This window comes from Mixophyes fleayi, chromosome 1, assembly GCF_038048845.1.
Source record: "Mixophyes fleayi isolate aMixFle1 chromosome 1, aMixFle1.hap1, whole genome shotgun sequence".
Lineage (NCBI taxonomy): Eukaryota > Metazoa > Chordata > Amphibia > Anura > Limnodynastidae > Mixophyes > Mixophyes fleayi.
The window spans coordinates 91,158,913-91,173,995 of NC_134402.1; the positions used below are offsets into that span (position 1 = coordinate 91,158,913).

At 36.9% G+C, this 15,083-nt stretch overlaps 1 protein-coding gene across 1 annotated transcript in view; it reads right to left on the bottom strand.

Annotated features, from left to right (window-relative positions):
* TLL1 (tolloid like 1) overlaps positions 1-14,781 on the bottom strand; it is a 216,367-nt gene extending 201,586 nt beyond the window's left edge. The window contains exon 1 of the mRNA XM_075197940.1: positions 14,657-14,781. The gene's annotated coding sequence lies outside the window, so the exon portion shown is untranslated. The remainder of the gene's footprint in view (positions 1-14,656) is intronic.
* Between the last annotated feature and the right edge of the window lie 302 nt (positions 14,782-15,083).

A 15,083-nucleotide genomic window follows, 5' to 3' on the forward strand; every position in this document is an offset into this window, starting at 1 on the left:
CTTGGGATAATGTGAGAAGACAAGGAGTGGTCCTCCATTAAACGCACTGCTAAAGCCTCAACTAATGTTGGAATTCATGAAAGCTCCTATCTAATATATATAAGCCTAGCGGCGTGTGTGAGTGTGTGTGTGGAAAAAACTATTTTCTCAGAAAGGGCTCATCCAATTGACCTGAAATTTGGTATACTGACATAATTTGACAAAAAAATTATAATACTGAAGTCAGTTAACTTCCATCATCCCGCTTTCCCCCCGTGGGAGGGGTAGTAAAGGCTAAATTTACCAGTTGAGGGCTCAAACTCTTGACCGTGTGGGTAATTATTTACCAGAGCCTGTGTTTGGTCATGGACAATTGTATGTCGCATTTTCACGAGCACGGAGAAGCAGTGATGTGAAAGTGCAGGTTATGAATACTGCCCTTCAAGGAAGACTGATTGAGCACAGCGATAAGGTGTTTAGCAGAAACGTTGTGTACCGAGAGGTTTTAGAACAGTAAGACGATAGAGATTAAGGATGTGGCGATGAAGATGAAGGATGAGGTGATGGAGAAGAATGATGAGGTGGTGACATGTGGACAAAACCACGTTAAAAAAGGGCGCTTACGTCGGGAAGTAACGCTCTTCCCCTGAGGAGGCCTGGCCTAGCCCCAAATGCATGACAAGAACCTTTTTAACACCTTAAGTAGCTTGATTTGACTAGAATGCATGAGTATCATGCACGGGTTAACTTGTAAAATATATACAAGATAGTACTTGATCAATGTTGGAGAAACTGTGACAATGTTGGCACAATCCTCCACATATGGTTGGATTGCTCCATCATACAGCATTTTTGGTACACCACTATCACTGAGATTTGAAATAAAACAAAAAACAAATAAAAGAAAAGTATTAAAAACATTTATACCTGTTAGTAATATAGTCATTAATAAAAATACATTCATTTTTTTATTATTATTATTCCTTGAAATACATTTATCAGATGTTATTAATACCTACTGAACATAAAATGCATTTTTACAGTTGCTCTTAATTCCAAACACATGTTCTGGCATGCATAGGCGACCATCATCACTATCAATCAGCACTTACACCTGCCCTGTAGCTTGCACAAGTGATACGGCTAAAGAACACATACCTCAAAGATGTCCAGAGCATTAATCGGACAGATGTATGCGCGCTCAACATTGGCATGCCCTCACTGTGTATTGCCTATGTACATACGCTTTTTCCCTACCTCATCCAACCCCTTGAAATAATAAGCTGTCGGAAGTGTCATTTACGTTTGAAGATGAATTGTATGAAAATGCAATGTATATGGATTTACATTTCACAATCAATCGGGTCCTTATTGTCTATTTTGATGACTCTGCCTCACCAAAAATATGACATTGTTTAAAAGAATGGTATGGAATATTAATTAATAATCATTACTAATAATAATCACTTAACTCCTCTTTACAAATATGCCCAAAAGACCATTGCATTGTGGATATTGAAACTCACTATACATCTATTCCCATCAGAAAATTTGTGAGATGTTTTTATAAAAATATACTTATTATTTTTATTTGTAGTTATTAATAATAATAATAATAATAATATTATTATTATTATTATTATTATTATTATTATTATTAAATAATAATAATAATAATAATAATAATATGTAGTAGTAGTAGTAGTATATTTATTACATATAATAAACAACCTTAAGAAAATAAATATGTCTTCCTATTAAGATGGAACCACTTGAACTAATACTTTTCTGAAGCTTATCCATACAGAGAACATTTTGATGTTTTTTAATTTGATTTTGCACAACCAATTTGACTAGAGCAGTTCCTGAATAGCTGCAGTGACACAAAGGCAGCATAGCCATGCAGTTCCATTTTTATAAAGATGTCCTGGAATTTGTGAGTCGAAATCTTTAACTTGGATGCATTTTTCTTATCTTCTATACACCTATTGTATCTGGATTAACTGGTATTAATCACATATAACCAATTTATTGCCTTTGACATTGCAAAGGAAGAAAGGGATTCTACATCATGAACATGTCCTCATATATGATTTTCCCAATTTTATGCTTCAGAAAATGGAAAAGATGGGTCTGAGAATCAGCAAAATACCAGTTTCATAGAACTTGAAAAGCCATCACAAATATCGTAAATATTTACATAACAAAGTAGTAAGTGGTTCTTCTTTAATATAATTTATTTGACAGGTTCTTTTTTTCTAATGCAAATGGGACTTGGAAGACTTTGGCAGGAAATTGTATCCCTAAGGACACAATGAAAGGAAGCACAGCAGCAAAGGTTGCACTGATAATGTGGTCTCAAGACAGCTAGTGGAGTCAGTAATCCAGTTCCTCAGGACAAAGTCTTACAATGTACTGCTCTGATGACTTTTTATTTTACTTTATACACCCAAGTCAATGTGACCTATATGCAAATGGTAACTATTCTACATCATTATCATTTATCAGTGCCATATTATTGGACACCCATTTCTTACAGAGATTGAACAACAATCTAAATATATATTTGAAGTAAGAGTTGATTCCCTATTTTGAAATGTACTTGATCTATCTACATAATGGGCATTTTTCATTTTACAATGTTATATTTTATATTAGCGCACGGAGGACTCAAAACAAACAATATGACACATAAAAAAATGTTATAGCTCTTTTGGAAAAAGTGGCAGAAAAAAATTAGCGATCTTACCCTGCTCTTTCCCTATGAAAGTGTATGTCCTTCCCACGATGGTGTTGTAGCGATGGTTCTTTTATTGTAACGATGGTTCTTTAGTTGGAGATGTTTCCAAAAGGGTAGAAGGACCTCCTACCCTTTTGGAAACATCTCCAACTAAAGAACCACTTTTTCCAAAAGAGCTATAACATTTTTCTATGTGTCATATTGTTTGTTTTGAGTCCTCCGTGCGCTGAATTACCCTTTGAAATTTGTATACAATATATTTTTTCAGCAGCAGGAAGTTCTTACTTTAGAGAAGCGCCGATAACCTTTTATTGCATATATTTTATATTAACCTAAACACATAGAATGCTCCTGTCTTCACCTAGAAAAACATAATTGAATATATTTTTCCAACCTTAACAACTATGTAACTATGTTAACATGGCTGACTCGTTATTAAGAAAAAACAAGTATAGCAAATTGAGAGGCTAATTAGTTTGATGGTTCCACACCTTATTGTTTTCCCTGTTAGGATAGATATACATTGAAGAATTTTCAGACCGACGTGCTGTCTACAATGATTTTACTAATGAGTGAAGGTCCAATCCCTTGAGCGATTGGACACACTAGACACGTTTTAAACTATTAACGAAAGAACGACCGGCCAGGCAGAGACTTTTAAAAGCCACATTGTCGTATTAAAAGCCATATTGTCGCGTTAAAAGATTTGGTTTTCATACACACTGAAACAAAATATGTGGTCCCTGTAGTGATATCCCCAAAAAATTTAAATAATGGGCAGAGCATGAGCATTAAGAAACACCCAAAAACTCTTAAAAGGAGAAGGAAACACTTCTTCATTCATTCTGTAACACATTTCTGTTTACAGTACACGTAACTGAACAGCAGCAAATTCTTTTACTATTACGGATAGTAAAGAGGCATAATTATAGAGGCAAACATATGCAATACACATATATAGAAAACAAAGCTAAGCACTTTTCTTGTAGACTGTAGTGACAGAAGACATGCTATACACATCAATGTAGTAGAGAGCTATTATTGCTTTACCCTTAGATGCTAATTACTAATTGACTGACGTGCAAACACCATAGCACGTGGGAGACAAACAGGCATCAGCAATTTATATACACATGCCCCCAATGGAGTCACAGCTCGAGAAACTATCGGCAGTTGGTCGTTGATCAATTAGAAATTTATACATATTACATGATCATAAGGTGATTGGAACGAGATTTTTAAACAGTACGACCAACCAAATGAACCGACAATCTGCACTTTAGAGCGACTTTCAACCATCGTGTATTTAAACACACTAAGCCGACATCCGAACGAATGGTCAAATGTCGGCTGTTTTGCACGATGATTGGACGAAAAAGCTCCAGTGTGTACCTAGCCTTAGTCAGTTACAGGTCATTGTAATGAAACAAATGCCCCAATGGTTCTTATGCAGTACATGAACGGAGATATTTGAACTTAATTTAAAGGTCTGCACTGGCCTCAGACCTATCAGAGATCTAAATATCTATAATATAAAAGCCTAGTGGCGTGTGTTAGTCTGTGTGTGAAAAAAAAAAACAAGCTGCAGCGCCACCTGCTGGGCGGAGTTATACACTGACCTACTAAATTCTTAGTGTGTGTGGAAAAAAAACTCAGAAAGGGCTGAAATTTGGTATACTAAGATGTTTTTAATTTGTTAATTTAATTTGTTAATTGTTAAAAGTGTTTATAAAGATTTTAAAAAAATATATATATATTTCTTGAAGGAGAAGTGACAGTGGGGAGTGGTTGGTGGTTGCCGGGGGTGACAGTGGGGAGTGGTTGGTGGTTGCCGGGGGTGACAGAGCGAGAGGAGTGTGATACTCAGGACCGCTGAGAGAGATCCCTGTGTCTGGATAGACATCTGGATAGATGTGGCGATAAAGATGAAGGATGAGGTGATGGAGAAAAATGATGAGGTGGTGACATGTGGACAAAACCACGTTAAAAAAGGGCGCTTATGTTGGGAAGTAACGCTCTTCCCCTGAGGAGACCTGGGCTAGGCCCAAATGCATGACAAGAACCTTTTTAACACCTTAAGTAGCTTGATTTGACTAGAATGCATGAGTATCATGCACGGATTAACTTGTTCTATATATGAATCAACTTTGAATTCTAGTTCCTTAGGGGTATTGGGCATTTTCACCTAGAAACTGCAACCAGGTAATGCTAAGCGCATCTATTATCACCCACACTTCTTAAAATTCCAGTTTTTCAATGCATTTTGCCAATTTATGGCTGTAAATATAACATTACAGAGTTCTGGCAGAATTTGTAAATTATAATGTATATAATGTTACACATTTCATATACATTTTAGTATATTTATGCAATATCATTATCACAATCACAGTGAATTTCATGGACCCATGTGGTCTGCTTTGCTTAACAATACCCTAACTGGGAGGCGCAGAGTATAATAAAGCACAAGGTGTTTGCCAGTGACCCCTGCAAGGAGGTCACTTCTCAGCTTCCCGTCCCGCTGTCCAGGTAAAGCTGAGAGGCCTATGAGCTGGAGATCAGGCACAGGAGTGCTGGGGAGCTTTTGGAGCTGGATCACAGTTAGTGCAATAGTCCGCAGGCACAGGAGCGAACTGAGGTCCCTGTAAGCTGGAAAGCTTTTGAAGGTGGAACGCAGGTGGTACAATGGTCTGCAGGCACAGAATGAAGGGGGCCACTTCTGTACAAGCAGAGAGACTCAAAGGTCTGGCACCATTGCAGAGATTCAGGTGCCTTAAATAGTTTGATAGGCATTAAGTCTTAACTAATTGGCTGGGAGGAAAAGATAAAAAAAAAAGGGTCTGCACATGCGCAGATCCGAATCCAACATGGAGGCCACCATGACTGAGCCGCTACACTAAGTGCCGAAGAAGAGACCAGTGGGGGCACAGAGGTAAGAGTACCAGACCACGACAGGCAGTCTGAGGTTCCAGTGCGTGACAACTATTAGTTGTGGAAGAAAAAAAAAGAATACAATTACTATCGATAATACAGATTTCAATGACCATATAACCAACTGTTTAGTAATTTAATACAATGCTAGATATATAGCAACTCTCAGGAACAAAGATAATAAAAAATAAGCTTTAAAGGATGTACATGGTGCTCACGTCTTCATTCTGTGCAAATGCATCTGTTTCTCCACCCTAAACATGTATAGGTGTGTGCCCAAACCCTGAATTTTAAAACTGCCCCTTAAATTAAATTAGTGACTATTTTTGTAGGATTGAGGATCTAACTGAAAAATGGGCATGGTGGAAAGAGTGGACACATCCAGACCACCTACTTCATTAAATTAAATGTTTGTGTTTTTCTCCAATAATGCTGCTTGGTTTAACTACATTTATGTCCTATCTTGATCGTGAGAAAGATGGGATCTCATACTCTGTATAACAAGTGTCACTTTTCGAATGCTACATTGGTTGAAATGTGGTTTCCTGTGTCAAGTGTGACTGGAGGGTGCAAAAAAGGTTCCATTGTAATAAAAATATAGAAAGTAGAGGCAGATGCATGGTTTTCACCATCTTTGAGCACGTGTAAACTGCAAGTCATTTTGTCTGGACAAAAATGGTCTGCAACCTCAGGCCATACAGCTAAATGCTCCTTTTCCAGCTCTTAATCTCATTTAAATAGTCTAATCTTGGAAAACTAAATCTTGTTTTTGAATGTGGGTGTATTATTATCATGCTAATAGTTAAGATATACAATGCACTGTAAGCATAATTGACTTTGAGTTGGTCATGGGTTTATTTGAGAGATACAAGAAGAAGAATGTTCTGTACCAGCAGTTATCTGTCCAACTTCACTGACCTGTATGACAAGTATATATAAAATGTATTTCTTAATACGCATCAGAGAAAGAGGTGCTGGCTCGCTTCCCAGACTCACAGACTCGGATAAACTTATACTATTGCAGCTGATGAAGATATTGCTGAACCAGTATAAACACTAGTGACTTTCACATAATTTACGCAAATAAAGGGGTATATCGTGCTCACCACAACCATTAAAAGATAACTGTGGAACAATAAGATTATGACCACAAACTGCAAGCAAGAAGAAATTGGTCATCCTTACTCACCTTTGGCAGTGTAATAATGAACGTCTGGATAGATTGATGCTTTATAGCGGATTTAAGATGTATTCTGTATAAAAACCAGGGAATGCTAGTTCCATATATTGCAAATCATGACAAATTGGTTAACTGATTCCAAAAATGTCCTAGTGCTCTTAAATAAACTGCTAAAGGTGAATGCAAAGGATCAGTTTCTTATTATTTTACACATTGTACCACAAAATATATTTACAACATCCAGTCCATGAGATAGTTCTTAAAGAAGAACTCCAGTAGTAAGTTATAACTGCCATTACCCCCCCCCCCCCATCCTCCAACCCAAGTAGAACTGCTCGAGTCCTATGCCATGGCCCATGGCCAGTTGCTGGCTTTTCACAGTACACTGCAATTACCGTACTGAATAGTTGGTGAAGCAGCGGAGTGAACAAATCCAACAACTGGATTGACAATTATTCATTGCCTCCAGTTCACTTTCAGTCTTCTACCTGCTTTCAGTTGGGACAAATTAATGTCTAATCTAATGTCATGGTTCTACTACTGAGCAGGAGAGAAGGCATGTGGAAAAAAATAGCTTGCAAAATATTGTACTATATGTGAATTATCAAGCAGATTAAAATCACATATAGTGCATACATGTGGATATAAACAACACCACAATAAGTAGCTCCTCTGGAAAATCATTTCTAATATATGAACAATGACAGTAATTTAATATATAATATATCATGTTTGTAGTGCATTTTTTTCGCACCTAGGACACAGAAAGAAATAAAAACAACTTGCCCATGTTCACAAACACCTGGAACAGGGTCAGGATATGAGCCATGGTGTCCATAAATATCCCACAGCTATTTTTATACAGCCAGTACACATAACTCTCTCATTGTCCGAGCAAAGTTTTTACTACTGTGTCCATATACAATCATTGATCTCACTAACTAGGTCACTGTATATTTTTTATATTACTTAACAAGACATGTTAAATGGTAAAATCATACAAATTAAAGTACATTGTTCCGGGATCTCTTGAATCTCTGATACAAAGTAAGGTATTCCCACCTTAGAACCCCAGACAGCTGAACCCCTTACCAAACCTTTACACCAATACATGTATAAAATCTTGCACTGCAGTCATTTGAACTGCTGCATTTTATATATATATATATATATATATATATATATATATATATATATATATATATATATATATATATATAAAGCATAGCATCCATGACTGCTAGTGCTTGGGAAACATTTGCCTCTAAAGTAAAGCTATGTGCAGTACACTACTGGATTGATGGTCTGCAAAGAAGATCTGAGAGTCTAATAAGATAAGCCCCTTATTTATTGATCTTTGGTATGCAGCCACTCTTATGGAATTATAATTCACTTTATGGTTTACAGATTTACACTACGTCTGGCGCTTCTGTATTTTTGTATTTATTTTAGGCATGCATCTGCAAATAGGTGCTCTGTGACCTGAAGCTGCCTACTGTATGTGTTTACTTATTTTTATTATTGAGCACATGTTGGTCACTACTATTATTATTCACTAAGCACCGTGGTCTATTCACTGTTTAAATATTATATATAATATAATATATATATATATATATGTATTTTCCCTAGACCCAGCTATCACAAATGCTGGGAGGCTGGGTCACAGAAGTGGAGAGACAGGCAAGGTGTAGCCGCTCACTGGGGCAACATAATGCTTCCACAGGTACTGGAAACAACACATCACAGCATGCCCAAGAAGCTAATACATTAGACGTGATGTCAGAGTCCAACAGTTGAGAAAGGTATGAGCCAGAAGAGGAAAAGCACAGAAGTGCAGCCAGAGAGAAGGGAGGTGCAGCCAACGTACCTAGTGGAGCCAATGGACGTAGAGAAGCACTGCATGTAAATCAATTAAGGCTTTCAGAGAGCATAATTGATGCTGGGAGAGACAGTACTGTGTAGTAGGCTGCTGGAGGAAGAGTCAGATAGGGCAATGCCGGAAGACTGAAGATGATAAGAAGGAATAGATAGAGCTACCAGTCTTAAAGAGAGGGCTTCAAATCTTGCTGAAAGAGCTGCCTATCAATGAGAGCTGCCATTTTATTAGAGAGGGCTACTAGACTAACAGAGGGAACTGCCCTTCCTAGTGGGGTTACTACCAATACCAGAGAGTAAGCTATCAGAGCTGCAAGAAGTCCAGAGAGAGCCCAGGTCCAATCTGAAGGCCAGAGAGTGTCCAGGTCCAGTCGAGAAAGAGCTCAGGACCATCACGGTGAATCAGATGGATTCAAAGCTGAATGCAGTGATCCAGAGGGACGTTAGGTCCAAACCAGAGGTCCAGGGTTATCCAAGTCCAGTCCAGGGGTCCACTGGGAGCATGGAATTGTTCCAGTTATTTGCAGTCTAGCTATCCAGAACTGGCCGGTGCCCAAGGCAAGTTTAAGTAACCAATTATATATTGTACAGTACTATACATGGCCCACCTAAGCTAGAGGTTTGCCCTTGAACTATCTAACACTACAATGACACTACAATGACACTACAATGACTACTTCTCCTCTCATCTTCTACATAAATTTGCATCTATTCTTGTTGTGAGTCTACTACTCACATCATTATCTTCATCCTAATAGTCATTAATGTCTTCTCCTTTGTAACAATAAGCGCTACATTAGTTATTTATATGTATTTGTCATTATTTTCAATGCTGCTTCAACCATTGTCACAAAAGTTGTTGCTGATTCTTCTATTGAATGTCATTATTGAATGTCATTACTGAATGATATAGCATTGTGCTATTGTTCAACTAATATCTTCATCAAGATTGCATTGTCGTATCACATGCTAATTGTATGTCGTAGTTACAGCCATCTCAGCCACTTCTGCTCATGAGATATGATGAAGTACCTGGAGGTACCGGGGCTACATATACATAAGTATTAATACTATGGGCCTGATTAATCAAGGCAAGAATACTGAGGGCAACGTGCATTTCTTTAAAAATGCATGTAAATCGCCTCTGCAAACTCCCGAATTCAACAGGTAATGGATCTAAACATATGTGCGTTAATGAATTCGAGTGTAGGTCTGCTCTGCTCTACTAAACAAGACAATGCAGAATACATCCTATGCCTATGTGAAATATACATTCACAAAAAAACACACAGAAAAAATAACTATTAAATTAATGCTACCTGTTAATAATATAAACATTAATGTCTAAGCAGATATAAATTAATGTTTTTTATTTTAATATTTTTTATTTTCCACAAAATACATTTATTAGGATGATCTTAATGTCTAATGAACATAAAATACATTTTTATAGTTGCTTCAAATGTAAACACATGTTATAGCATGCGAACGAAACTGACATCACTAGTACTCAGGACTTAGACTAGCCCTGTAGCCAAAGCAAGAGATACGGCACAGAAAAACGAGAAATTTTGAGATGTCTAAAGCTTGATTTGGATGTGGCTGTGTGCACTTGAGATTGGCACACTCTTGCTCACAAAAATCGTAGCTGTAGTAAGTGTGCTTTGCGTATGTAGATGCATTGAACATTGCTACATTTAGTTGCGTATGGCCTGGTTCTGGGCATGCTCAGAGTGATTTTGAGTGCAATCCGCACAAAATCGGCAGATATGTGCCTTGATGCATATATAAGTATAAATACTATGCATAAATATAAACACTTCAGTTATTTCAAGTATATTATGCAGCTCAATAATACAGTGCTTTTGATATAAAGCAATGTCAAGTAGTGGTTTTACTTGTACTGACCCACAACAGTGGGCAGTCAAGTGATGGTATTTTTCGCATGCACTTTTAATCTGAAGTAGTATCATCATGTAACCAAAAAGGTTTTATGTCCATAATAAAGCAGTCTGAAACATAATGTGCTGAGACACTAATAAATATGTGGATGACTGGAGGGTTCAGACAGTAGTTGGAAGGGGTGATGACAGATGAAATGTTGATAACTGTCATGGCTGCTTTGTCATGTTTCATATTTTACGCAGTGAAGGATCACATATTATTAATGTCAAAAACTATGTGTCATCATCATATTTTTTTTTTTTTCATTCAAATCTGAAATAATGAAAACACTAGTATTATTAATTGCAAGGGGATTTAAAAAGTAGTATGTACTTAACGTAATACGTAGGTGCAATGCTTTGTAGCATATTTGAATGAACATAACAACATATCTGTGTAACATTTATTGCAGTGAAAGAACTTATGTTGTCCATATGTAATGAAACGTCACCTCAAAACTGCACAGGATCATACATAGTAACAGGAATCAATATGTTACCATGAAAAGCCACAATTTTATATAAGTAGAATATGAAATAATATTCCTTTATTAATCCATGATGGCAAATTGAAACCAATAAACACAAACAGTGGAACAGCAAGAAATTAGTAGAGTACTATGTCTCCTGGAACATATCATTACTTATCCCTTACTCACAGCATCAATAAAAACCCCTACATACATACAGCCAAAAACCATGCCCAATCTGGATGCCAAAAATGCCTCCATTACCTGTTACTCAATAAATAAAATACATGTAACATGTATTTATAACATGTAACATATATATATATTTATATATAAAGACTAAATAGCAAAATAATGGACTTTTCCAACAGAGACACTGTTAAGCCTGTCTTTTATCCTATTGTACTTATCTTACCTACTCATTCCCAGATTCTATGCCTTAGCCTCTTTCTATCAGCTAGTTCCCTAGCACTACTGATACGGGGTGGATTGATTGGAGAACATGTAGAAAATAGAAAAGGAAACAGACAAATAGGCATTAAGATTTGGTGCCTGTGAGCACTCACCATCCCTTGATTGGAATAATACTTTCAATTCTGTGAAGGTTGGCATCATCAGAATAAACATGCTGGAGTCCAAAAAAAATGCCTGCCTAGGAGATTCTAGATATAATGTCAGGGATGGCAGCTTGCTGATTTAAAAAGTGTATTATCAGCAGTACATTTTCAATACAAATCAATATTACATTTCCTGTAGGGATAATAGTTCATGTAGAACTCAAATAGTTAACTGAATTCATCTGAAATTCAAAGGTAGAAGCTAATTTGAAATCATTACAATTAAGGTAAGTCATAAACTCAGCAAAATAGAATGTTCTGCAGACCACAGAATTATATCATCAATGTAAAGAAACCTAACTCAGTGTATTCACAATAGCGATTGATATCTCCAAAAATGTAGGCTGTTTTAAATAAACCCATTAAAATATTGGTAAAAGAGTAAGTAGGTGAGCCCCCATCGCTGCACCATGTTGCAAAGATTGCAAACCCCATTAAACAAAAATAGTAATGTGTCAGTAAATACCACAAAGCCTTATAAATAAAATCTTAAAGATTCTCTTATGATGCGTATTATAATGATTAACTTGTATGTTAAGTTTCCAATTTCAGGAGAAAAGCATAACGCAGATGCCTCTTGCATACCCTATACGTTCAATAGACCTTCTACTGGAGCGCGAGAGGATCGTTTTATGAAAAAAAAAAAACGTAGCTTTAAAAATGGAATTAAATTGCGGGTAAAGTTAACCTGCTCGAAAATGATAAAAAACAGCGTTAAAATTACTTAACACGGTCAAAAAAAAACAAACTCGCTGACAATTGAATACCCCCCTCAGAACACTGAACTATCTTCAATCAACGACTTTCAAAAGAATGATGATTGTGTACCATGCTCTCACTTGAATATATTGTGATTACCAGAATCTAGCAGAAATCTACTATATAAATGCCTAGTGGCGTGTGTGAAAAAAAAAAAATCCAAGCTGCAGCGCCACCTGCTGGGCAGAGTTATACACTGACCTATATATTTCTTGAAGGAGAAGTGACAGTTGGGAGTGGTTGGTGGTTGCCGGGGGTGACAGTGGGGAGTTTTTAACACCTTAAGTAGCTTGATGAAGGATGTGGCGATGAAGATGAAGGATGAGGTGATGGAGAAAAATGATGAGGTGGTGACATGTGGACAAAACCACGTTAAAAAAGGGCGCTTGCGTCGGAAAGTAACGCTCTTCCCCTGAGGAGGCCTGGGCTAGGCCTAAATGCATGACAAGAACCTTTTTAACACCTTAAGTAGCTTGATTTGACTAGAATGCATGAGTATCATGCACGGGTTAACTTGTATAAATATATATGTCTAAATCATCATAAACAATAAGCAGCAATTAATCAGTCATTTACCAGGACTTTGTAGATTATTAAGCTGCAAGATTTCTACATAAAACACCTGACAGTGTTGTCAGGCAGCATTTGTTTAATGTGTTCACTAGCTGCAGATTTGGCTACTTGTCTGTTTCCAAGCAAAAATGCAGCCCCTGTTACAATTGTTAGGTGAGCATGGTTTGTAAGTAAGTGTAATTGTTTCATAATTACCAGTAGCATTGTTTGTTTTTCTTACCTATTCTTGTAGAACCAACGTCATTATCAACATCAGACGATTTTTTTTTTTGAGACACTAATAACCTCATTTTAAGGGTATGTGTATGTTTGTTGAAATAAAGATTTAAGCATCATTGGAAGATAAAAACAATAACGTAAGTTTACACAGATTACTCAAGCAAACATCTAAAACAAAGTATACAGATACAAAGCATCTAAAACACCGAGTGCCATAATGTTGTCCACATGGCTCCTCCACAATGTCCACTGGCCACTGACATAGAGGGGCAGCAGCCAGTAGCTTCTTCCCTGTGAAGCTTTGGGTCATACTCCTCCATGATGGTGTTGGGCAGGGATTGTGAAGCCAGTCTGACAGGAGAAGAAGATGCCAATCTGCACAGGTTAAGAAGCGTTGGCCAGGACAGGGCTGAAGAAAGGCACCTGAGATGGAGGCACCCTGCCTATATCTTATGTTTGCTATATGAGATGATACACATTCATATACTAACTTGGTTACCTGGTTGACATATCAAGGGGCTGTTAGATATAGCAAAAGAAACCTATGAAGACCAAGCTACACACTAAATAATTAAAAATGTGTCATAGAAAATATCTCCTAAATGCAACACATCCATAATGTCATTTTGCAAGGGAACAGGATGTATGGCAAAGGGTTTATATAAATAGTGCCCCAATTGAAGCTAATTCCCTCTTAGCAAACCTGTATTACCCAAGCAAGGAAATTGCGATTTATGGAACTTGTGATTTTTTTAGTCCGTTTGATGCTGCAATTGGCTAATAATTCAAATTTCCTGTATTCTGGATAAAATCAGCAAAGTGCCTTTTTTTGTTTCTACAAAACATACAAGTGAAATTGTGCAGACTGTTATTTATGTTGATTTAAATTTAGTTAGAAAATAAATTATTTCTTTATGCACACTGGTATTAACAAAGTTGATTGTCCTTAAGATATTTACTTGAGTAATCTGAGTAAACTTATGGTATTGTTTTATCTTCCAATGATGCTTAAATGGTTATTTCAGCAAACATACAGATGCCATTAAAATGAGGTTATTGGTGTTTTAAAAAACAAATCGTATGATGTTGATAATGATATTGGTTCTACAAGAATAGATAAAAAGAAAAGGAAAAGGTTACTGATAATTACGAAACAATCATACTTATTTACAAACCATGGTCACCTAAAAAATAAGTCTGGATGATCCTTTCCATGACCTTCCTCCCTCCCTCTGTATTATGAACATCAGCTGCTGGAATGAGCTCACCTGCTTCGTTACTGTCTACTACTGGTGGTAGGAGTATACTTTGGTTTAAGGCCAAATTATATATCAGACAGCACAACAACACAATATCAGCCACCTTACCTGTGAGAAGCACACTGCAAGATTTATCACAGTGCCGGAATGTGGACTTCAAAAGGTCAAATGTACATTATATCACTTCCTCTATGACAGAGGTGTCATAAACCAGGATTGACATCCATATCATACATCACCTACAAGTAAACATAAATACATGTAGATGATTGCAATCCCACATAAAAAAACAAACAGCAAACAAAAGCCAGGTGCTGGGGATGTTCTTCTCTCCCTCTTTGTGCCGACTCAAAAAGCTGATGTTGCAGCAAAACACCCAACAACAAATTTCCTATCAATTCCATATTTTAACCACCCTCAGATTAATGGGAATTTGGGTCCCTTTTCAGAGTCCTTATTAACCTGCATTGTTAATTTTGACGATTTTCAATTCAAACTCGGACGAATTTGCAAAATCGCAGCTTCACACATTTGT